The sequence below is a fragment of the Aquarana catesbeiana genome, linkage group LG02 (genome assembly GCF_042186555.1).
Source record: "Aquarana catesbeiana isolate 2022-GZ linkage group LG02, ASM4218655v1, whole genome shotgun sequence".
Lineage (NCBI taxonomy): Eukaryota > Metazoa > Chordata > Amphibia > Anura > Ranidae > Aquarana > Aquarana catesbeiana.
Genome location: NC_133325.1, coordinates 177,318,296 through 177,341,160, shown reverse-complemented (window position 1 = coordinate 177,341,160; position 22,865 = coordinate 177,318,296). Strand labels below are relative to the sequence as shown.

Here is a 22,865-nt window from a genome sequence, read left to right as displayed (position 1 = left end):
GAGTATGGCTGTGTATCACTGAGTATTGCAGAGTATGGCTGGGTATCACTGAGTATTGCAGAGTATGGCTGGGTATCACTGAGTATTGCAGAGTATGGCTGGGTATCACTGAGTATCGCAGAGTATGGCTGGGTATCACTGAGTATGGTTGGGTATTGCGGGGTATGGCAGAGTATTGCGGGATATTGCGGGGTATTGCAGGGTATGGCAGAGTATTGCGGGGTATTTCAGGGTATTGCGGGGTATGGCAGAGTATTGCGGGGTATTCCAGGGTATGGCAGAGTATTGCGGGGTATTCCAGGGTATGGCAGAGTATTGCGGGGTATTCCAGGGTATGGCAGAGTATTGCGGGGTATTCCAGGGTATGGCAGAGTATTGCGGGGTATTCCAGGGTATGGCAGAGTATTGGGGGTTATTCCAGGGTATGGCAGAGTATTGCGGGGTATTCCAGGGTATGGCAGAGTATTGCGGGGTATTCCAGGGTATGGCAGAGTATTGCGGAGTATGGCGGGGTATTGCGGAGTATGGCTGGGTATTGCGGGGTATGGCAGAGTATTGCGGGATATTGCGGGGTATTGCAGGGTATGGCAGAGTATTGCGGGGTATTTCAGGGTATTGCGGGGTATGGCAGAGTATTGCGGGGTATTCCAGGGTATGGCAGAGTATTGCGGGGTATTCCAGGGTATGGCAGAGTATTGCGGGGTATTCCAGGGTATGGCAGAGTATTGGGGGTTATTCCAGGGTATGGCAGAGTATTGCGGGGTATTCCAGGGTATGGCAGAGTATTGCGGGGTATTCCAGGGTATGGCAGAGTATTGCGGGGTATTCCAGGGTATGGCAGAGTATTGCGGAGTATGGCGGGGTATTGCGGAGTATGGCTGGGTATTGCGGGGTATGGCAGAGTATTGCGGGATATTGCGGGGTATTGCAGGGTATGGCAGAGTATTGCGGGGTATTTCAGGGTATTGCGGGGTATGGCAGAGTATTGCGGGGTATTCCAGGGTATGGCAGAGTATTGCGGGGTATTCCAGGGTATGGCAGAGTATTGCGGGGTATTCCAGGGTATGGCAGAGTATTGCGGGGTATTCCAGGGTATGGCAGAGTATTGGGGGTTATTCCAGGGTATGGCAGAGTATTGCGGGGTATTCCAGGGTATGGCAGAGTATTGCGGGGTATTCCAGGGTATGGCAGAGTATTGCGGAGTATGGCGGGGTATTGCGGAGTATGGCGGGGTATTGCAGGGTATGGCAGAGTATTGCAGGGGTATTGCAGGGTATGGCAGAGTATTGCAGGGATATTGCAGGGTATGGCAGAGTATTGCAGGGGTATTGTGGGGCATACCAGAGTACTGTGGGCCATTGCAGAGGGCATTGCAGAGCATTGCAGGGCATGCAGAGTAGTGGGGATGGCTGAGCATGGATGGATGGATGGCTGGATGTCTCTGTGCAGCGCTGTGGGCACTACACATGCAGCCCACAATGCTGCAGCCATCCATCCATCCCCCTCTCCGCTCACAGTGTACCGATCGGTACACAGAGGGGAGGAGAGGAACCGGCGTCATCAGATGACGCCGGTTTGTTTACATGTGATCGCTCCGTCATTTGACGGAGCGATCACATGGTAAACAGCCGCGATCAGCAGCCATTTACCGGGATCTGTGATGCGCCGGGTCCTCAGGACCCGGTGGTCACGGATGCTCTCAAGTGCGCGCCCTAGGGGCGCGCGAGAGCAGAGTTAAACAACCGCCCTGTAGCCGTCATTTGGCTATGGGCCGGTTGTTAAGTGGTTAAAGACAGCAGTTTGTGGTCATTGGGTTTCATAGATAGTTGCGCTTCATCAGGACCAGCAGTGAAAGAGAGACAAGACATCTGTGCAATTCCATGGATCTCAATTTAGTGGTCACAGTTGGTTTATGGCCCCATATGATTAATCAGTTGGAGGCTACACTCATCTCCACAAGGGAATATCTAGTGGGTGCTCTTACATATGGGACTAATAGAGACAGAGATCCAAGACTTAAAGTGTTGTTCCGGCCGAAATTATACTTTTTAAATAAAAATACCCCTATAATACACATGCCTAATGTATTCTAGTAAAGTTAGTCTGTAAACTAAGGTCTGTTTTGTTAGTTTATAGCAATAGTTTGTTATTTTATAAACTTACAGCAGGCCGTGGCCATCTTAAGTGTGGGCATCTGAAGCCAGACTGTATTTCTTTCTGGATCTCATCCTTTCAGATCTCGCACATGCTCAGTGCAGCACAAGCAGTGTAATAGGTTTCAGGTCAGGTTTCCATAGCAACGGCAATGTCAGAGGAAGTTGCCGCCCCTTCCCAGAAGGCATTGCAAACAGGAAATGATGTGATGGGCCACGGCCAGGGAGGAGGAAGTGAAAAATGAATACAGCAGATATACAGTAGGTGCTGAGAATTTTTTTTTTTAAATATCCAATTTGTTTACAGTGCACAGTTTAGTGAGGGATGCTGAAGAGTTGTAAAAGTGGGTGGAACTCCACTTTAATGCTGTCCTGTCATAGAGTGGTAATATTGGAGGAGACCGCCTCCCTTCCCTATCTACCAGAGCAATGAATATCAGCCTGAAAGGGCTTGGAGAGGCAACTGTTGGCAATCAGGCAGAATGTGCCAAAGTCCATGAATTCATAAAGAGCTGTACACACACATAGTAATGTATAGGGCTGGACTTCTTTTTGCAGCATTTTAAAGGTGGTGGTGTTAATGATTAAGTTGGTAATATGAAACTTGCAATGCTTTACAACTATTTAAAGTAGAAGGAAAAGCTAACTATCAAAATGACATTTATAATATTTCCTCCCCTTATCTCCCCATGGCTCTGCATGCCCTTTATCACAAATTGCTGTGCAAATACCTTCTTTCAGTGTTTTACATGCAACCACATGACCACATCAGTTTTTTACATTACTTAAATCTGAATTCCAGCCTTACTTTCAGTCTCTACAATAGTAGAGGCACCTCTCCTGTACCAGAACTGCTTTACTCTGATTTCACTGCACACTGAGTTTTTCACAGTGTGCAATATAAGCTGCAGCTGTCAAATACAGCCTGTCTCATTTCCTGGCTGGAAAACATCCAGCATCAACCAGCTCCCCCCCAGCCTAAGTGTCCCTAGTTTGTCCCTTCTATTCACTGGATTTGACCACTTTATGCAAAATCACGTACCTGTACGTCATTTTTATTTTAAGTGGTTGTATCTGGGTGATGCCTGAACCCAGAGGCATCACCCCAGTACCGTAGCTTAGAGCTGGTGGTCGGCTTTCAAGTGATAACAACTGATGACGTCCCCCCCACAGCCTTCCGCCACTCCCACCGGGTGACCCGAGCGACCAGCCAGCACGTCCGCCGTCTGGCCAAGGAGACACGAACAAGGCAGGAATTGGCTTCGATCGGTTCTCCGATGTAGTAACCCAGAAGCGACGTCACAACATCACTTCCGCTTTACTCGCGGCCAACGGTATTCAAAAATGACGATTTTGATATTTTCAATACTTTTAAGTGCAGTGGAGGGGTTTGGGGTCTTTGAGAGTACCTGTCGCTGCCTATTACTGTCACAAGGATGTTTACATTCCTTGTGACAGCAATAAAAGTGATCAGATTTTAAAGCGCCCCCATCCCCGCGTGTTCACACACCAAATAAAACGCATACGTACCGGTAAGTCGTGCCTGCAAATGTAAACAGTGTAAAATCACACATGTGAGGTATTGCCTCTATCATTAGAGTGAGAGCAATAACTCCAACTGGTAACTGTTAAACATTTTTAAACCTCACTTATGGAGATTTTTAAGTACAGTAGTTTGTCGCCATTCTACGAGTGCGTGCAATTTTAACGCGTAACATGTTAGGTATCTATTTAGTTGGCGTAACATTATCTTTCACCTTTAGCGGCTGGTGCTGTATATTTGGGGGGGGGCAAACAAGACATCCCGCCGCTAAACCACCCCCTGGTCAGTTGGCTCCGCACTTACAACGCCATCCCCCAGTCGGTCAGCCCCACACTTACCCCATTATCTAGGTCGCAGGCAGCTTCAGCTCCTTCCTGTGTCTCCTCCTCTGCGTCTCAGGCTTCACGGCGGCTTACTCCTCAGTGCCTTCCGTCCGCCTTCCCTGGACACGGCAGCCAATACAATCGCTTCTCCTCTTGACTAATCGGGTCTCACCCACTTCTGATTGGCTGGGAGGAGAATCAGGAAGACAATAGTGAATACTAATTCACTATTGTCACACAACTGGGTGGGCTCAGGGCGCAGTGCTCTGTGTCCCGAGCCCACCCTTTTTTGAAGCCATTTAGAGCCTCTGGCTCTAATCACGTGCTTTTTAAAAAAAAAAAATCCCATTGGAATCCATGCGTCCGGCACCCTGCATGTAGATTAGGGGCAGGGCACCCCTGCACTCCTAATGCACGGTCGCCACTGTCTTTCACAATATGCAAAAAAATTGGGCTAACATTACTGTTTAGTTTTTTTTTAATTCAGTGAAGTGTTTTTTTTGCAAAAAAACTTTGTGTTATTCTCTAGGGTCTTTTCTAAAAAAAATATATATAATGTTTGGGGGTTCTAAGTAATTTTCTAGCAAAAAATACTAATTTTAACTTGTAAACAACCAGTGTCAGAAATAGGCTTGGTCTTGAAGTGGTTAAAGAGTAACTTGTTGAGAAAAAAAACAGTCCCCTCTGGGTGATCAATGAATGAAGTTTATAACAAACTTTGTTGCAGATTCCTGCCTTTTGCTGCTCTGGAGAAAAAGCTGCTTGCCTTTGTTGATGTGCAGAGTGAATCAAAATGGGAGCGACTTTTTCATTATTAATCAGCTAATGCACTTGGAGGGTTCTAATGAGGAAAATTGCAGTGTCTGAATCCCTCTAGAACTGATTAGCCCTTTGGGAGTACCTCACCAAAAATGACATTTTTGTTGCAGGAGGTGCCAATCACACAAGCAGGAAATTACGTTTCTGGGGGTGTTCTGTATACCAATGGTGTACAGAACGCCACTAGGTTGTGTCAGGAAAGGTCCCCTCCGCTGGTAATATCGATCATTTGGCGTGCAGTACTGAGATCCACCAGCAGGTGTCTCCTGGCAGTTTGGAGCTGTCAGAAGAGCTTTTACCTGCTGGTATTCTGTCACCTTTTGGCCGCAGTACTGGCGTCCACCAGCGGAGGAATCCTGGCAGTATGGAGCAGGTATTCCCCTCTGCAGACTGGTGTCACCTGACCTTAATTAGCAGCTGCAGTATAAGTGTCGGTTCACACTACAGCAACTTGGGAACCGACTTGTAAGACCTCAAGTTGCCCCAAGTCGCGGGACATAAGAAATTCCATTGAAGTGAATGAGAGCTGTCTTAATGTGCACTACTGAAGTTGCTCCGACTTCAGAAAAGGTTCCTGTACTACTTCAAGGCGACTTCTAGGCAACTTGTACCTATAGATTTTAATGGAAGTTGCCTCCAAGTCGGATCTCCATCTATATTGAAGCGACTTTACAGGAAAAGAAATTAGTTTACCCAGGCAAACCCCTCTCTCCCAGAGAGCTGGTTATTCTGTGATTGGCCACAGCCAAAGTCGCCTGTCCTGGAGGCAACTTTAAATTGCATTGTAAGTTGCTTAAAGTCGCGCTGAAGTCTCCTCCAAATTGCCTAGCAAAGTCGTGCTGTAAGTCGGGTTGCCCCTGTGTGAATCGAGCCTAAATACCTGGCAAGTGCACATAATCTTGCCCTGGTATTTTCCTTGAGCCCTGACCTGCAGCCTGTATCCTGTTACTCTGATCCTGAAACCTGATTCCTGGAACCTGTTGATCCTGTTCCCTGTCTGTTACCTGAACCCTGGACCCTGAGCCTTGTACCTGACCTGTCCCTCCTGTGATCCATCCATACTTTCTTGTCCTGTTTGTTTCCCTTCCCAACTACTGATCTCCTGTTTATGACCCTGGCCTGGCTTGACCACGATTCCGGTACCCCCTTTTGCTACATATGCTGGTTGGTTTATTATCACCGTTTGATTGTTTGGTTTGTTCACTCTGTATTGGTGGTGTGTTCACATGTATATGCATTTACCTTAATAAACTTACTTTCACCTGTTTATGTCTGGTTCACTCTGTCGCAGTCACACAGTTCTGGTCACATCTGGTATATGACAGAATACCAGGGCCATCCCTGACCGGAAGTGGCTGCACAAGGGAACCATTTTGATTCAGTTTGTTTGCAAACATGAATGCCGATTCATGTTTATTTTTATTTATTTATTTTTCTCTGCTGGCATCTGAAAGTGGTAATTTTTGCCACCAGGCTCTGAAAGGATGGTCTAGTGACCAGTTGTTTGCAACTATACGTTTGGCTCACTCCCTGGTCGATCAGGGTTATATATTGTTTGGGGAGGTGCAGCCTTTGATCAAGATCTGTACTGAGCTGGCCCTGCCCTGTATTCCAGAGGGCCGTGATGATTTCACTCCTCCTTTTGATATGAATGAGGTTGTATCCCTAGTGTGGCTTTTTGAAGATGATCCCGCCAATTTTTGTGAGCACTACTCAGCCAGTTCCCCACAGGTGATTGCTGAGTGCATTGTGTCTGCTCAGTCTTTTGTTAGACAGGGAGATTTAAAAGCACAGTTTGTACAACCTATACTTTCAGCATGGTCTGACATGATGCAATCAGCTCCAGCCAAACAAACCACCTCTGCCACCAAACACCAGCCTACCCAAATCTATGTTTCCCCATCACCCATGTCAACCTCAGTTGCAGCTCAGTATACGCTGCTCCCAACCAAATACTCATATCCGGTCTCTGCTCCCTGTACCTATCTTGCATTCAACCCACCTGCCTCTTCTCAGCTGCCTACAAACCCACGGGAACTTCCCCCAGCTACTGTTGCTTCTTCTCTGCCATATCCCAATCCTCCTTTCCAGTTTGCTGTACCCCTCACCTACTGAGCTTCAGTGGCTAAGCCAATGAAAAAACAAAAGTTTTTTCCAACCAAGACGATCCTGCCAGTAACCCAACCTGCCTCCGCACCAGCTAATCCAATCCAGTCTGACGTCCCAGTGCTTGCTATCCAGCCTGAGGCACCAGTGTTCCAGCCTGAGGCGCCAGTGTTCCAGCCGGAGATGCCAGTGTTCCAGCCTGAGGGGCCAGTGTTCCACTCGGAGGGGCCAATGTTCCAGCCGGAGGGGCCAGTGTTCCAGTCGGAGGTGCCAGTGTTCCAGCCAGAGGTGCCAGTGCCTGCTCTCCAGCCTGATGAGCCCGCTCTCCAGCCTGATGTGCCCACTTTCCAGCCTGATGAGCCCACCTTCCAGCCTGATGTGCCTGCTTTCCATCCTGATGTGCCTGCTTTCCATCCTGATGTGCCCACCTTCCAGCCTGATGTGCCTGCTTTCCAGCCTGATGTGCCCGCGTTCCAGCCTGAGGTGCCAGTGTTCCAGCCTGAGGTGCTAGTGTTCCAGCCTGAGGTGCCACTGCCCGCTCTCCAGCCTGATGAATCCGCTTTCCAGTCTGATGAGCCCGCTTTCCAGTCTGATGTGCCCGCCTTTCAGCCTGATGTGCCCGCCTTCCAGCCTGATGTGCCCGCTTTCCAGCCTGATGTGCTCGCTTTCAATCCGGAGGTGCCCGCTTTCCTGCTGGAGGTGCAGTGTTCCAGCCGGAGGTGCCAGTGCCCGCTCTCCAGTCTGATGAGGCCGCTTTCCATTCTGATGAGCCCACCTTCCAGCCTGATGTGCCTGCCTTCCAGCCTGATGTGCCCGCCTTCCAGCCTGTTGTGCCCGCTCTCCAGCCTGTTGTGCCCACTTTCCAGCCTGATGAGCCCGATTTCCAGTCTGAAGAGCCTGTGCCCACTGCCCAGCTTGATGTGCATGTGCCTGCTGTCCTGCTTGATGTGCCTGCTGTCCCGCTTGATGTGCCTGCTGCCCCACTTGATGTGCCTGCTGTCCAGCTTGAAGTGCCCGTGCCTGCTGCCCAGCTTGAATTGCCCCTGCCTGCTGCCCAGCCTGATGTGCCTGCTGCCCAGCTTGAAGTGCCTGTGCCTGCTGCCCCGCTTGATGTACCTGCTGCCCAGCTTGAAGTGCCCGTGCCTGCTGCCCAGCTTGAAGTGCCTGTGCCTGCTGCCCTGCTTGATGTACCTGCTGCCCAGCTTGAAGTGCCCGTGCCTGCTGCCCCGCTTGATGTGCCTGCTGCCCAGCTTGAAGTGCCCGTGCCTGCTGCCCAGCTTGAAGTGCCCGTGCCTGCTGCCCAGCTTGAAGTGTCCGTGCCTGCTGCCCAGCTTGAAGTGCCCCTGCCTGCTGCCCAGCTTGAAGTGCCTGTGCCTGCTGCCCTGCTTGATGTGCCTGCTGCCCAGCTTGAAGTGCCCGTGCCTGCTGCCCCACTTGATGTGCCTGCTGACCAGCTTGAAGTGCCCGTGCCTGCTGCCCAGCTTGAAGTGCCCGTGCCTGCTGCCCAGCTTGAAGTGTCCATGCCTGCCGCCCAGCTTGAAGTGCCCGTGCCTGCTGCCCAGCCTGATGTGCCTGCTGCCCAGCTTGAAGTGCCCGTGCCTGCTGCCCAGCTTGAAGTGCCCGTGCCTGCTGCCCAGCCTGATGTGCCTGCTGCCCAGCCTGATGTGCCTGCTGCCTAACTTGAAGTGCCCGTGCCTGCTGCCCAGCTTGAAGTGCCCGTGCCTGCTGCCCAGCTTGAAGTGCCAGTGCCTGCTGCCCAGCCTGGTGTGTTCCTGTCCGCTGCCCAACCTGGTGTGTTCCTGTCTGCTGCCCAGCCTGGTGTGTTCCTGTCTGCTGCCCAGCCTGGTGTGTTCCTGTCCGCTGCCCAGCCTGATGTGTTCCTGTCCGTTGCCCAACCAGGGCCATCCTTGACCGGAAGTGGCTGCACAGGGGAACCATTTTGATTCAGTTTGTTTGCAAACATAAATGCCGATGAGGTTATTTATTTTTCTCTGCTGGCATCTGAAAGTGGTAATTATTGCTGCCAGGCTCTGAAAAGATGGTCTAGTGACCAGTTGTTTACCACTATACGATTGGCTCACTCCCTGGTCGATCAGGGTTATATATTGTTTGGGGAGGTGCAGCCTTTGATCAAGATTTGTACTGAGCTGGCCCTGCCCAGTATTCCAGAGGGCCGTGATGATTTCACTCCTCCTTTTGATATGAATGAGGTTGTATCCCTAGTGTGGCTTTTTGAAGATGATCCCACAGATTTTTGTGAAAACTACTCAGCCTGTTCCCCACAGGTGATCGCTGAGTGCATTGTGTCTGCTCAGTCTTTTGTTAGACAGGGAGATTTAAAAGCATAGTTTGTACAACCTATACTTTCAGCATGGTCTGACATGGTGCAATCAGCTCCAGCCAAACAAACCACCTCTGCCACCAAACACCAGCCTACCCAAATCTATGTTTCCCATCACCCATGTCAACCTCAGTTGCAGCTCAGTATACGCTGCTCCCAACCAGCTACTCATATCCGGTCTCTGCTCCCTGTACCTATCCTGCATTCAACCCACCTGCCTCTTCTCAGCTGCCTAGAAACCCACAGGAACTTCCCCCAGCTACTGTTGCCTCTTCTCTGCCATATCCCAGTCCTCCTTTCCAGTCTGTTGTACCAACTTTAAGTGCCCCTGCCTGCTGCCCAGCCTGATGTGCCTGCTGCCCCGCTTGATGTGCCTGCTGCCCAGCTTGAAGTGCCTGTGGCTGCTGTCCTGCTTGATGTACCTGCTGCCCAGCTTGAAGTGCCCATGCCTGCTGCCCCGCTTGATGTGCCTGCTGCCCAGCTTGAAGTGCCAGTGCCTGCTGCTCAGCTTGAAGTGCCCGTGCCTGCTACCCAGCCTGATGTGCCTGCTGCCCAGCCTGATGTGCCTGCTGCCCCGCTTGATGTGCCTGCTGCCCAGCTTGAAGTGCCCGTGCCTGCTGCCCAGCTTGAAGTGCCCGTGCCTGCTGCCCAGCTTGAAGTGCCTGTGCCTGCTGCCCAGCTTGATGTGCCTGCTGCCCCTGCTTGATGTGCCTGCTGCCCAGCTTGAAGTGCCCGTGCCTGCTGCCCAGCTTGAAGTGCCCGTGCCTGCTGTCCAGCTTGAAGTGTCCGTGCCTGCTGCCCAGCTTGAAGTGCCTGTGCCTGCTGCCCAGCCTGATGTGCCTGCTGCCCAGCCTGATGTGCCTGCTGCCCAGCTTGAAGTGCCCGTGCCTGCTGCCCAGCTTGAAGTGCCTGTGCCTGCTGCCCTGCTTGATGTGCCTGCTGCCCAGCTTGAAGTGCCCGTGCCTGCTGCCCAGCTTGAAGTGCCCGTGCCTGCTGCCCAGCTTGATGTGCCTGCTGCCCCGCTTGATGTGCCTGCTGCCCAGCTTGAAGTGCCCGTGCTTGCTGCCCAGCTTGAAGTGCCCATGCCTGCTGCCCATCTTGAAGTGTCCATGCCTGCTGCCCAGCTTGAAGTGCCCATGCCTGCTGCCTAGCCTGATGTGCCTGCTGCCCAGCCTGATGCGCCTGCTGCCCAGCTTGAAGTGCCCGTGCCTGCTGCCCAGCTTGAAGTGCCTGTGCCTGCTGCCCTGCTTGATGTGCCTGCTGCCAAGCTTAAAGTGCCCATGCCTGCTGCCCCGCTTGATGTGCCTGCTGCCCATCTTGAAGTGCCCATGCCTGCTGCCCAGCTAGAAGTGCCCGTGACTGCTGCCCAGCTTGACATGCCCATGCCTGATGCCCCGCTTGATGTGCCTGCTGCCCCGCTTGATGTGCCTGCTGCCCAGCTTGAAGTGCCCATGCCTGCTGCCCAGCTTGAAGTGCCCATGCCTGCTGCCCAGCCTGATGTGCCTGCTGCCTAGCCTGATGTGCCTGCTGCCCAGCTTGAAGTGCCCGTGCCTGCTGCCCAGCTTGAAGTGCCCGCTGCCCAGCCTGATGTGCCTGCTGCCCAGCTTGAAGTGCCCGTGCCTGCTGCCCAGCTTGAAGTGCCCATGCCTGTTGCCCAGCTTAAAGTGCCCGTGCCTGATGCCCAGCTTGAAGTGCCCGTGCCTGCTGCCCAGCTTGAAGTGCCCCTGTCTGCTGCCCAGCCTGATGTGCCTGCTGCCCAGCCTGATGTGCCTGCTGCCCAGCTTGAAGCGCCCGTGCCTGCTGCCCAGCTTGAAGTGCCCATGCCTGCTGCCCAGCTTGATGTGCCTGCTGCCCTGCTTGATGTGCCTGCTGCCCAGCTTGAAGTGCCCCTGCCTGCTGCCCAGCTTGAAGTGCCCATGCCTGCTGCCCAGCTTGAAGTGCCCGTGCCTGCTGCCCAGCTTGAAGTGCCCGTGTCTGCTGCCCAGCCTGATGTGCCTGCTGCCCAGCTTGAAGTGCCCGTGCCTGCTGCCCACCTTGATGTGCCCGTGCCTGCTGCCCAGCATTAATGTGCCCGTACCTGATGCCCAGCTTGATGTGCCTGCTGCCCCGCTTGATGTGCCTGCTGCCCAGCTTGAAGTGCCCGTGCCTGCTGCCCAGCCTGATGTGCCTGCTGCCCAGCTTGAAGTACCCGTGCCTGCTGCCCAGCTTGAAGTGCCCGTGCCTGCTGCCCAGCTTGAAGTGCCCGTGCCTGCTGCCCAGATTGAAGTGTTCCTGTCTGCTGCCCAGCCTGGTGTGTTCCTGTCCGCTGCCCAGCCTGGTGTGTTCCTGTCCGCTGCCCAACCCGGTGTGTTCTTGTCCGCTGTCCAGCCTGATGTGTTCCTGTCCGTTGCCCAACCTGATGTATTCCTGTCTGCTACCCAGCCTGATGTGCCACTGCCCGCTGCCCAGCTTGAGGTGCTCGCTGCCCGGCTGGACACCATGGAGTTTCCCCAGCAACGGCTAGTTGGAGCGTCCGGAGGTCGCTCCTTCGAGGGGGGGTACTGTCAGGAAAGGTCCCCTCCTCTGGTAATATCGATCATTTGGCGTGCATTACTGAGGATCCACCAGCAGGTGTCTCCTGGCAGTTTGGAGCTGTCAGAAGAGCTTTTTCCTGCTGGTATTCTGTCACCTTTGGGCCGCAGTACTGGCGTCCACCAGCGGAGGAATCCTGGCAGTATGGAGCAGGTATTCCCCTCTGCGGACAGGTGTCACCTGACCTTAATTAGCAGCTGCAGTATAAATACCCTGATTCCTGATTCCTGGAACCTGTTGATCCTGTTCCCTGTCTGTTACCTGAACCCTGGACCCTGAGCCTTGTACCTGACCTGTCCCTCCTGTGATCCATCCATCCTTTCTTGTCCTGTTTGTTTCCCTTCCCAGCTACTGATCTCCTGTTTATGACCCTGGCCTGGCTTGACTTCGATTCCGGTACTCCCTTTTGCTACATATGCTGGTTGGTTTATTATCACTGTTTGGTTGTTTGGTTGTTTCACTCTGTATTGGTGGTGTGTTCACATGTATATGCATTTACCTTAATAAACTTACTTTCACCTATTTATGTCTGGTTCACTCTGTCGCAGTCACACAGTTCTGGTCACATCTGGTATATGACAGATTGCCATATTGTATTTTACAGAAAAAGATTACAGCACTGCACATTGAAAAAGAAAGGTCATTTTGAATAACATTCAATTACAATATGGCTTGTGTAGCAATTGTATATGTTATATTATTTTTTTTTATTTGCAATTTTCCCCCTCAAAAGTGGCGTTGCTCTTTAAAGAGGAGCTCCAGGGTCCCCCCCCCCCCCAAAAAATAAAATTTAGCAGCTACAAATACTGTAGCTGCTGACTTTTAATATTAGGGCACTTACCTGTCCTGGAATCCAGCTGTGTCCTCACCCGATAGGATAGGCTATCGGGTGCTGGTGCCGCCATCTTGACTAAGGGAAACCGGAAGTGAAACCTTGCGACTTCACAGCTGGTTTCCTGCTGCGCATGCGCAAAGTGCTCAGCACTTTGTGAATGGACCACCTGTGGGGGAGGGGGGTGAACTTTGGGTCAGTTCACCACGGCTAACTAACTGAGCCAGAAGTGGGAGCGGGTACCTGTCAAAACCAGGTACCCGCCCCCCCAAAAGGTGCCAAATGTGGCAGCGGAGGGGGGGTAGGAGACAGAGAGGCAAAGCTCCACTTAAAGTTCTTTCAATCATGGAGACTCACATATGGACATTATCTAGGGCATTCTTCCAAGGGATGCCCACTCATCCAGACTACCTATTGAAGCACTTTGATATTTCCATATTTGACCAAATGCCAGCCAAATGCTTGCATCGAGGCTCAGGACGTTTGTGAATCTTACTGAGGCAGGATGCTGTGAGGCTTTCAGGAAGCTATGTACAGCACCCTGCTGGTGCCTCCCACTAACCAAATCTCGTCTGCATTGCATAGAGCAGTGTTTCTCAACTTTTTTCAGTCAAGGCACCCTGTAAAATTATGCATAATCTTGAGGCACCCGATTTTAAAATGTAAAAAAAACCTAAATTAATAGTTTAACATAATGCAGCAAGATCTACACATGTAAGACACTGTTAGAGGTGATTTATTCCTCCAAAGCAAATACACCTTTGCACACTGGTACTGACTAGTATTCCAGCATTTCTATTCTCCCTCAGTTTCTCTCCCTCAGTCAGCTAATGTCACCCCAGTGCTGACAGAGAGGGACAGGGGAGGAGCATACAAGGATGATGAACAGATGGCTGACATCCTTCTTATCAACCAATGGTGTCACCTGTTGCTTTGTGTAACTAAAATGCAGGCTTGATTCACCCACTGTCGTGTACAATTTTTGGGCAATTTTTAAGCATTTTGCCAAGGTACCTCTGAAGAAACCGGAAGGCATCCTGCTTAAAAAATGCTGGCATAGAGAAGCACAATGACCTAGTGATGACATTTCTAGCTTTAAAATAGGGTAATTAACAATAACAGAAAATTTTATCAAAAATAAGAGCGCGCACGACAGCTACAGAAGGTCACATTAGCCTAAAATGCACTCCCTCCTGCGTGACTCCCAGACGACTAAGCAACTGGCCGACGCAAACAGTATTTGGGCAGAAGTCCTGGAAAATCACATGAGAAGGAATAATGTCCATATCGTGGGTTTCCCGTAAAAAAAGGGGGGATGTGACCCCACAGAATTCATCGAACAATGGCTTCTCAAGCTTTATGGTAAAGACGTCTTCACACCTCACTTTTCAGTGAAACGGGCCCATCGTAGCCCCACTAAACCTTCACCACCAGGTAACCCTCACAGGCCTATGCTAGCCCGCATGCTTAACCATCATGACAGAAAGGCTATATTTTTGAACGCCGCAACATCCATTATAATGGGACCAGAGTCTCATTCTATCCGGGCTTCTTCTCAGCTGAAGTTCAGAGAAGCAGGGCAAAATTCACTGAAGTCCGGAAACGTCTGCAGAGCATCCAAGCTACATAAACCATGCTTTACCCAGCCAGGTTTTGCATAACATCAGGTGGCCAGGTGCACTTCTTCAAGTCAGCAGCTGCAACCTTCGACTGGATCGATGCACACAAGGCAGATCTCCGCCGTCACCCCAATGCAGCGGACTGAGTGAAGATATCTCTATGTTCAAGCCATCATTTTACGTTAGCCCATACCTCTGGGCAACACATATTATTCATCTTTGGGGACACGTTTGCCCCGGGGGAGGGAACTGGGGAGATGCAGCTTTTTCTTGTCCCTATGACCACGCAAGGGATCCATGCATGGTAATGTTATTTGTTGCTTTTTGCTCTTCCAGGAACTTAATACGCTGTGCCGCAGTGAACTTTTTCCCATGGAACTTGTTTGGCAGTAGATATGCCTGTTGCAATCTACGCTGCCTTATTTTCTGGTTGCTACCAGGGTTCTGGGAGGAGAAGACAGAGCCTTCGACAGCAGTTGCGCCAAGCATGCCTACACCATTACAGCTTCCTGATATTCCGAGATGGCCTATCACAAGGAACATGACCAGCCTCGACCTGGCCTAACTTGAGCTAAGGCGATCATCCCCTGATTCTGCCTGCTCCGGATTTCTATGCACTTTCACTGTTGCCTTTGACAAGTCGTCATTGCCAATCCTGGTCGATTACTTTTCTGATGGTTCTTACATGACAAAAATACCTATTATATCAATGTAGCACCCTGGTGGTTAGGCAGGGTTGCTAATTAATTTAGTTTGCCAGGAGGTAATTTTTTCTAGTTAATTGTTAGAAGATCGATTGATTCCTCTCTAACTGAAATTTCTGCACCTTTTCTCTTCTGTTACTAGGTGGCACTGTGGCTGGTGACATTAGAATGATAGGGGCTTTGCAAGGTCAGATCACAAATGGATGGGTATCTCAGCCAATTGGCAGGGGTTTCTTTAGTGCTTAGTAAGTGAAGATCTACAGTGGGATACTGTGAGATAAGTAAATGACTGCTCTGTGTTGCCAAGAGTTAAGTACAATTACCGTTAATTGACTATTACAAGATTAATTGCCATAGGAGACAGCGGTCCTACCTATACAGAAGTGTCATCCGGCTGGAGGCCTTACACTGTTTAGCTGTCTACCTATAGAAGTCTCGGAGTCTGACAATTACCATTGCATCTACTCAAGGGTGTCCTGGCTCTAACCCTCTCTCCACCAGTTCTGTTAAGAGACAATAAATCTCTTGTTCGCATCCAAAAGTGACTGGCACCCACCATTTCTTCTTGCATCACACCCACCATGCCTGGTAACCCATTCTACAAGGAAGGATGTCAGCTCTCCCCAACCCTTGAGGTCACCATTAGGCCTCTGGGACCCCATGACCTTGCTACATCATGGAATGTGTTGGGCTTATGGGACCCATTGGAAAGATCTATGATTACAGCAATTATTCGTAAATATCACCTGGGTATTTATGGTTTTCTAGAGAATCATCTTACTAGAGAAGCTGTGTCCTGTATACAATATGCCTAAGTGGGTTGGTCCTTTCACTCCACTAACTCCTGCTTTTCTAGAGGGGTGAGTGTAGTGATATATCGCTCACTGGTATTTTGGAAAATAGATGTACTGGTGGCTAGTGAAGGGAGATATATATTTTTGCATTGTCAATTGTATACGATCCAAAGAGTTATAGCAGTGGTTTATACTTTCAGTCACTGACAGCAAATTTGGTAAGCGGAAACTGAATGTGTTTGGGACATACACTATATTGCCAAGAGTATTGGGATGCCTGCCTTTACATGCACATGAACTTTAATGGCATTCCAGTCTTAGCCCGTAGGGTTCAATATTGAGTTGGCCCACCCTTTGAAGCTACTCTTCTGGAAAGGCTGTCCACAAGGTTTAGGAGTGTGTCTAAGGGAATGTTTAAACATTCTTACAGAAGCGCATTTGGTACTGATGTTGGACAAGAAGGCCTAGCTCATAGTCTCTAATTCATCCGAAAAGCGTTCTGTCAAGTTGAGGTCAGGACTCTGTGCAGGCCAATCAAGTTCCTCCACCCCAAACTCGCTCATCCATGTCTTTTTAAACCTTGCTTTATGCACTGATGCGCAGTCATGTTGGAACCGGAAGGGGCCATCCCCAAACTGTTCCCACAAAGTTGAGAGCATGAAATTGTCCAGAATGTCTTGGTATGCTCTATCATTGTACGTAGCCTACCACTTCGTGGCTGAGTTGCTGTTATCCCCAGTTGCTTCCACTTTGTTATAATACCACTAACAGTTGACCGTGGAATATTTAGTAGGAAGGAAATTTCACGGATGGACTTATTGCACAGATGGCAACCTATCATGGTATCACGCTTGAATTCACTGAGCTCTTGAGAGCGACCCATTCTTTCACAAATGTTTGTAGAAGCAGTCTGCATTCCTAGGAGCTTGATTTTATACATCTGTGGCCATGGAGGTGATTGGAACACCTAAATCCAATGCTTTGGAGCATACCAATACTTTTGGCAATATAGTGTATAGCGTATGAGGGTTTAAAAAAAATTGCTTTACTCGTGTTTACACATGTACCTGGAGTACAGCCATTCATGTCTATGGGTGGCTATATGCAGAACCAGGGTGAGGAGGCAGGGAATGCTGGGGTTTACATTGCAATGGTTTAGAGACCCATGTGCCTTAAACTTTAAAAAGTGAAACCCTGTGAATCGGGTTACAAGTGAATTATTTTCCATGCCAATTATTTAACAACAATATCATTAAAAAAAATACCTTATCTTAAATTATGATAATGTGTCCATGTGTTTTGATAATGTGGACACATGTCCAGCAAAAAATATGCTATGTGCATAGAACTTCAATGTTATACTCTTAACAACATGGTAAATTGGTATATCAACTTTTGTTCTGCATACATAGTATACTAAGTTTATTAAATGTTGTTACTTCTTTTAATACACTGTTCTTATCATCTATGCAAATATTTTAAAATTACTAAAATTGAGCATAGGTGTATTAAATTATATAATGTTTTTTCTGGTACAATAAAAGTAGTCACGTTCCTGTAAATAACTGTGAATGCACATAGAAAAACTGTCTACTTTCTTCTATGAAAGTGCAAGTGTCTCAAACCATGTGAAATAAAATTACCAACATTACACCTTTTACTGTATAATGTCAAAAATAAGTTGGAACACAATTCTATACATGCCCTATAGTGTAGTAGCCACATACCTGTTTATACTGTTTTCTTGGGTTAACAGGTTAACCTTGGTGGTACCCACTGCTGCATATAACTGTGTGAAAAAGGGAAGGTTGAAAACATATATCCTATGCCAAATGTGTTTGGATCGCACTTGACTTTTTATCAGTGCATGTGTACACTGGCATTAATAAATATTTGATTACAGAACTCTTATTTGTGTAATGCAACAGGTCGGTGAGAACATAGGAGTTTGTACAAGACTGAACATGAATTTCTTTACATTCAGAAAATATATTTAATTGTCAAAAGTGCTGTATTCCACTAAACCATTTATATATACAGTGCCTTGCAAAAGTATTCACCCCATTTTTCGTGTTTTATTGCCTCACAACCTGGAATTAACATGTATTGTTTGAGGATTTGCATCATTTAATTTAGAGAACATGCCCACAACTTTGGAGATGTTTATTTTTTTTATTGTGAAGCAAACAACAAATAGGACAAAAAAGTCAATGTGCATAACTATTCACCCCCCTAAAGTCAATACTTTGTAGAGCCACCTTCTGCGGCTATCACAGCTCCAAGTCGCTTTAGATAAGTCTCTATGAGCTTGCCACATCTTACCACTGGGATTTTTGCCCATTCCTCCTTGCAAAACTGCTCCAGCTCCTTCAAGTTGGATGGTTTGCCCTTGTGAACAGCAATCTTTAAGTCTCATCACAGATTTTCTATTGGATTGAGGTCTGGGCTTTGACTAGGCCATTCCAACACATTTACATGTTTCCCCTTAAACCACTCAAGTGTTGCTTTAGCAGTGTGTTTGGGATCATTGTCCTGCTGGAAGGTGAACCTCCGTCCTAGCCTCAAATCATCTTTCCCTCAACTTTTGACCAGTTGCCCAGTCCCGACTGCTGAAAAACATCCCCACAGCATGATGCTGCCACCACCATGTTTCACTGTGGGGATGGTGTTCTTTGGGTGATGTGATGTGTTGGATTTGCGCCAGACATAGCGTTTTCTTTGATGGCCAAAAAGTTCAATTTTAGTCTCATCAGACCAGAGCACCTTCCTCCATACATTTTACACATGCCTTTTCGCAAACTCAAAACGTGCCATTTTGTTTTTTGCTGAAAGTAATGGCTTTCTTCTGGCCACTCTGCCATAAAGCCCAACTCTATGGAGCATACAGCTTATTGTTGTCCTATGTACAGATACTCCAGTCTCTGCTGTGGAACTCTGCAGCTCCTTCAGGGTTACCTTAGGTCTCTGTGCTGCCTCTCTGATTAATGCCCTCCTTGCCCGGTCCGTGAGTTTTGGTGTGCGGCCATCTCTTGGCAGGTTTGCTGTTCCATGTTCTTTCCATTTGGTTATGATAGATTTGATGGTGCTCCTAGGGATCATCAAAGATGTTCTAGCCTGAGGAAGAGCGTTCTGTACTTTGCCCGAAAGCTAGCTCCTTGGAACATAACATGTAATCTTTGTCTATTTTTGGACTCAGAATAAATTTTAAATGCAGCAATCCTTGTTTGAATTTTCTATATATGACCAGTGGGATGGTCTGATTTTTGCACTTTATCTGGAACCGTTGTGCTGCTCCCTGCAACTATCTTGAATATATATATATATATATATATATATATATATATATATATATATATATAAAACAATTGTATGGATTGCTACCAAATGATCTAGTTTAGCCACTTAATCTCTGGAATGTTTTACCCCCTTCATGACCAGGACATTTTTTTGCTATTCAGCACTGTGCTACTTTAATTGGCAATTGCTCGGTCATGCAACACTGTACTCAAATTAAATTTATATATTTTTTTCATACAAATAGTGGTATTTAATCACCACTGGATTTTTCATTTTTTATTATATCAACGAAAAAATACCCAAAATTTTGAAAAAAATAAGTTTTTCCTAGTTTTTGTTATAAAACTTTGCAAACAATATTTTTTTTCTATTTTTAATTTATAAGACAGCAGTTTCAACGTACAACATTGCAGTAAAACAGTAAATAGTATTTCAGTGAAAAGCAATAAACCACCCTGATGGGTGTATCCAATTATAGGCTTCCAGTCTGCAATCTCTGAAGATGATAGGTATCCCCGAAAACCGAGGACTCTGGGGAATAACACTATACAAAAATCCTCATAATGATTATGGGCAGTGAAGGCCACCGCTGTAGCACTTTTTTTAAAGAAGAAAGAAAAAAGATTAGACAGGGATAAATAAAATGGATAGACTGCAAACTCTCAATCTCCTCTGATGTGAGAAAGGACACTGTCTAACAGCCAGCGGGACTCAGTTAGAAGAGATTTTCTTTTTTTCAGAATATATAAACATCTTCCATAGAGTCCATGTTTAAGTATACACAGGGCCATCTTTAACGCAGGGCAAATGGGGCATCTGCTCAGGGCCCTTTCATTGTTGTAGGGCCCCAAACGCTGATAAGTCAAGTGGATTTGTTTTCTCCTCCTTTCTATCCAGCCCGGGATGGGTTAAGTCATGTCCCGCAGTGTCTCTTCTACTGGCCGTGCCCCTTCCCCTTAGCTCAGTCTGAGTCTCTTCCCTATCAACGTGCTGCATTCTGACCCTCCCATTCCTCCTCTGCGGGCGGCTGATGGGTTACATTGCTCTGCACAGTAAGTATGCTATCTCCTGTCCTGTCCTGAATCAGGCTCCCCCTCCCCTCCCTTCCAGACGGAACCCAGAGATCAGAGGGATCACCGCACCAAGACCGGCCAGACGGGAGGTCAAGTGCTCACTCTACATGGACGATGTGAAGGTGTTCTGTGTTGATCAGCGCTTCATCGACACACTCGCCCAGACCTGTGAGGACTTCGGCCAAGCTTCAGGGGCAAAGGTCAACTGCGGGAAGTCAGAGGTCATGCTCTTCGGAAAGTGTTTCCTGCCTTCTTCTGCACTCATTCCTTTTAGCATCAAAGCGGACTTCATCAACATTCTTGGGGTCTGGTTTGGAGCTGAGGGTGCAGCCCTGAAGTCCTGCGAGGAAAGACTGGCAAAGATGGAACAAAAGTTTGGACTTTGGAGCCTCAGAGAACTCACCGTCAAAGGTAAAACACTGGTACTCCGCAGCCAGATTCTCCCTGTATTGCAGTACCTCGCCCAGGCCTGGCCCCCCCGGGTTAACACCTGCAAGGCCATCACCAGGGCGGTGTTTCACTTCACCTGGCGCTCCAAAATGGACAGAGTGAAGCGGGCGGTTATGTTCAAGCAACCTTTCAAGAGCGGTAAGGGCATGCCTGACATCGCCACATTACTGAGGGTGTTCTTTGCTTGTAACTGCATCCGCAGGACTTTGGTTGACAGAACTGTAGACTCTGGTGGTAACTCCATGTCCCGTTTTTTCCTCCTGCCTCTTTGGAGATCCCTTGGATGGGACAATGGGACAGCTCCATCCGCTACAACTGGGACACTCCTTGGTACTACTTGGACACTTTCAAGTTTATTAAGGAGCTGGGGCTGGGGCTGCATGGAGTGAAGCCCGACTTGTGAAAGCCAAAAACTATCCACAAGTTGATTAGAGCATCTGACATTGTTGAGACGGTTCCAGGCCTCCCTTCCAGCCACTTGCAAAGTGGTCTGGAGGAATGTTTCTTCAAAGAGACTCACCAACAGGCACAAAGATCTGGCATGGATGGCAATCCAAGGGGGATTGCCACTCAGGACATTCATGCATGCCAGAAACCTGTGCAGATACAGACACTGCCTGTTGAGGACAGGACAGGACACAGGACCTGTTGAGGGCCCTGGAACCAGAACTTAAAGACTTTGTACCACAGACTGTAATCACACACTTTGGTGTGTTGAACGGACTCTTCTGTGGAACTCATTCACAGGATGACATTGACAGTGCCTGGCGGGTGCTGTGTTGCTTTAAGGACGCTGTATAATAACAATTGGAATTGGAGTTGCACAGACCCATCAAGTGTCCGGGGCTGTAATGCAGCATCCTTAGTCACCTGGTCTGCTTCCATGTGTGAGTTTTAAAGTTAATATGGCTACCTCAGCAAGAACCTGGAAGGCTGAAAACAGCCGATCAAATTATCTTAGCATACTTGGTTGGTTTACCTGCCAAAGTAAAAACAAACTTCTGGCCCTTCAAATGGAACCAAAAGCTCTCTATATCTCGACTATCTATATAAATATATATACTCTTTTTATAGCTCATAGGCTTTGCTAAAACATGGAGCTCTGCTTCTTGAGCTGGGGAAAAGGATCCAATGACTCTGAATACAGAGTATCCTTCTGGGTGATAAACTGCACACTCAGTATAAAACCGGGAATAACTGTACAAAAAATGAAATATCTGGGTCTTTAGGGAGTGTGTCCTGCACTGGGCTCACAGCAGCTGATTCCTACTTCATCAATTTAACACATGTGTCTTCCTTTGTCTCCAGCCTCCTCCAATAGAGTCAATAAGGTGGCTGGATTCAAATGTACGCAATTTTCATTGTTAGATTTGTACATAAACAAACTCATATTTTAAACCTTTCAACATTTAGTTAGCTGTATATTTGCTGCGCAGAATGTGGGACCATTAAAAAATAAATATTTGACCAAAATAATGTCTGTAACTTTGTGTAATAGCACCTTTGCATAAAGCTACTGCTCTGACGTATCGGGATGAACCCTTCATTACTGGGTCCAGCTTGCACAAATATATTACAATGGCTTGTTTTCTATCATGCTGTTTGTGTAAGAACTCCAGTTTCATGTTTCAAAAAGACAACTTTTTCCTGGCAATATTAATAAACGATAACAATACCATGCGGTCATGCAGAGATGTCCATAAATCCAAAATATTCTTCTGCTTATACCAGTGTTTCTCAACTCCAGTCCTCAAGGCGCACCAACAGGTCATGTTTTCAGGATTTCCCTCAGATGGAACAGCTGTGGTAATTACTAAGGCAGTGAAACTGATCAAATCACCTGTGTAAAATAATGGTAAGCCTGAAAACATGACCTGTTGGGGTGCTTTGAGGACTGGAGTTGAGAAACACTGGCTTATACCACTGCACTTACAAGGAAAAGGGGCACATCATTTCACAATCCACACATTTTGCTTTGGATTTCAAAAATAAAAATAAATAAAAACAAAAGGACCAGATGATGGACCAGAAAGCATCAAAAACTAAAAAACTACTGGCTGCAGGTGGCATCTATCCTAACAGGGTGTGTGGACTTGATGTGATGGGACTGTTATATTTAAATTTTATTTATTATAACTCTCACATCATGGACCGCACATCAAGTTATTATCAAAAACCTTAAAATTTAATTTTTGTAGAAAAACTTCTTATGTATCCCATCCATCTTGGCTTTGTTAAAT

At 48.0% G+C, this 22,865-nt stretch overlaps 1 protein-coding gene across 2 annotated transcripts in view; it reads right to left on the bottom strand.

Moving 5' to 3' along the window:
* Positions 1 to 17,663, bottom strand: part of LOC141127441 (retinol dehydrogenase 16-like) — a 64,749-nt gene extending 47,086 nt beyond the window's left edge. The window contains exons 1-2 of one of the 2 annotated variants that reach the window (XM_073613874.1): positions 17,533 to 17,617; positions 12,370 to 12,475 (exon numbers count right to left, since the gene is read on the bottom strand). The gene's annotated coding sequence lies outside the window, so the exon portion shown is untranslated. Of the gene's footprint in view, positions 1 to 12,369; positions 12,476 to 17,532 lie in introns of both variants that reach the window. The other variant, XM_073613873.1, reaches the window with a different exon arrangement.
* Positions 17,664 to 22,865: the final 5,202 nt, after the last annotated feature.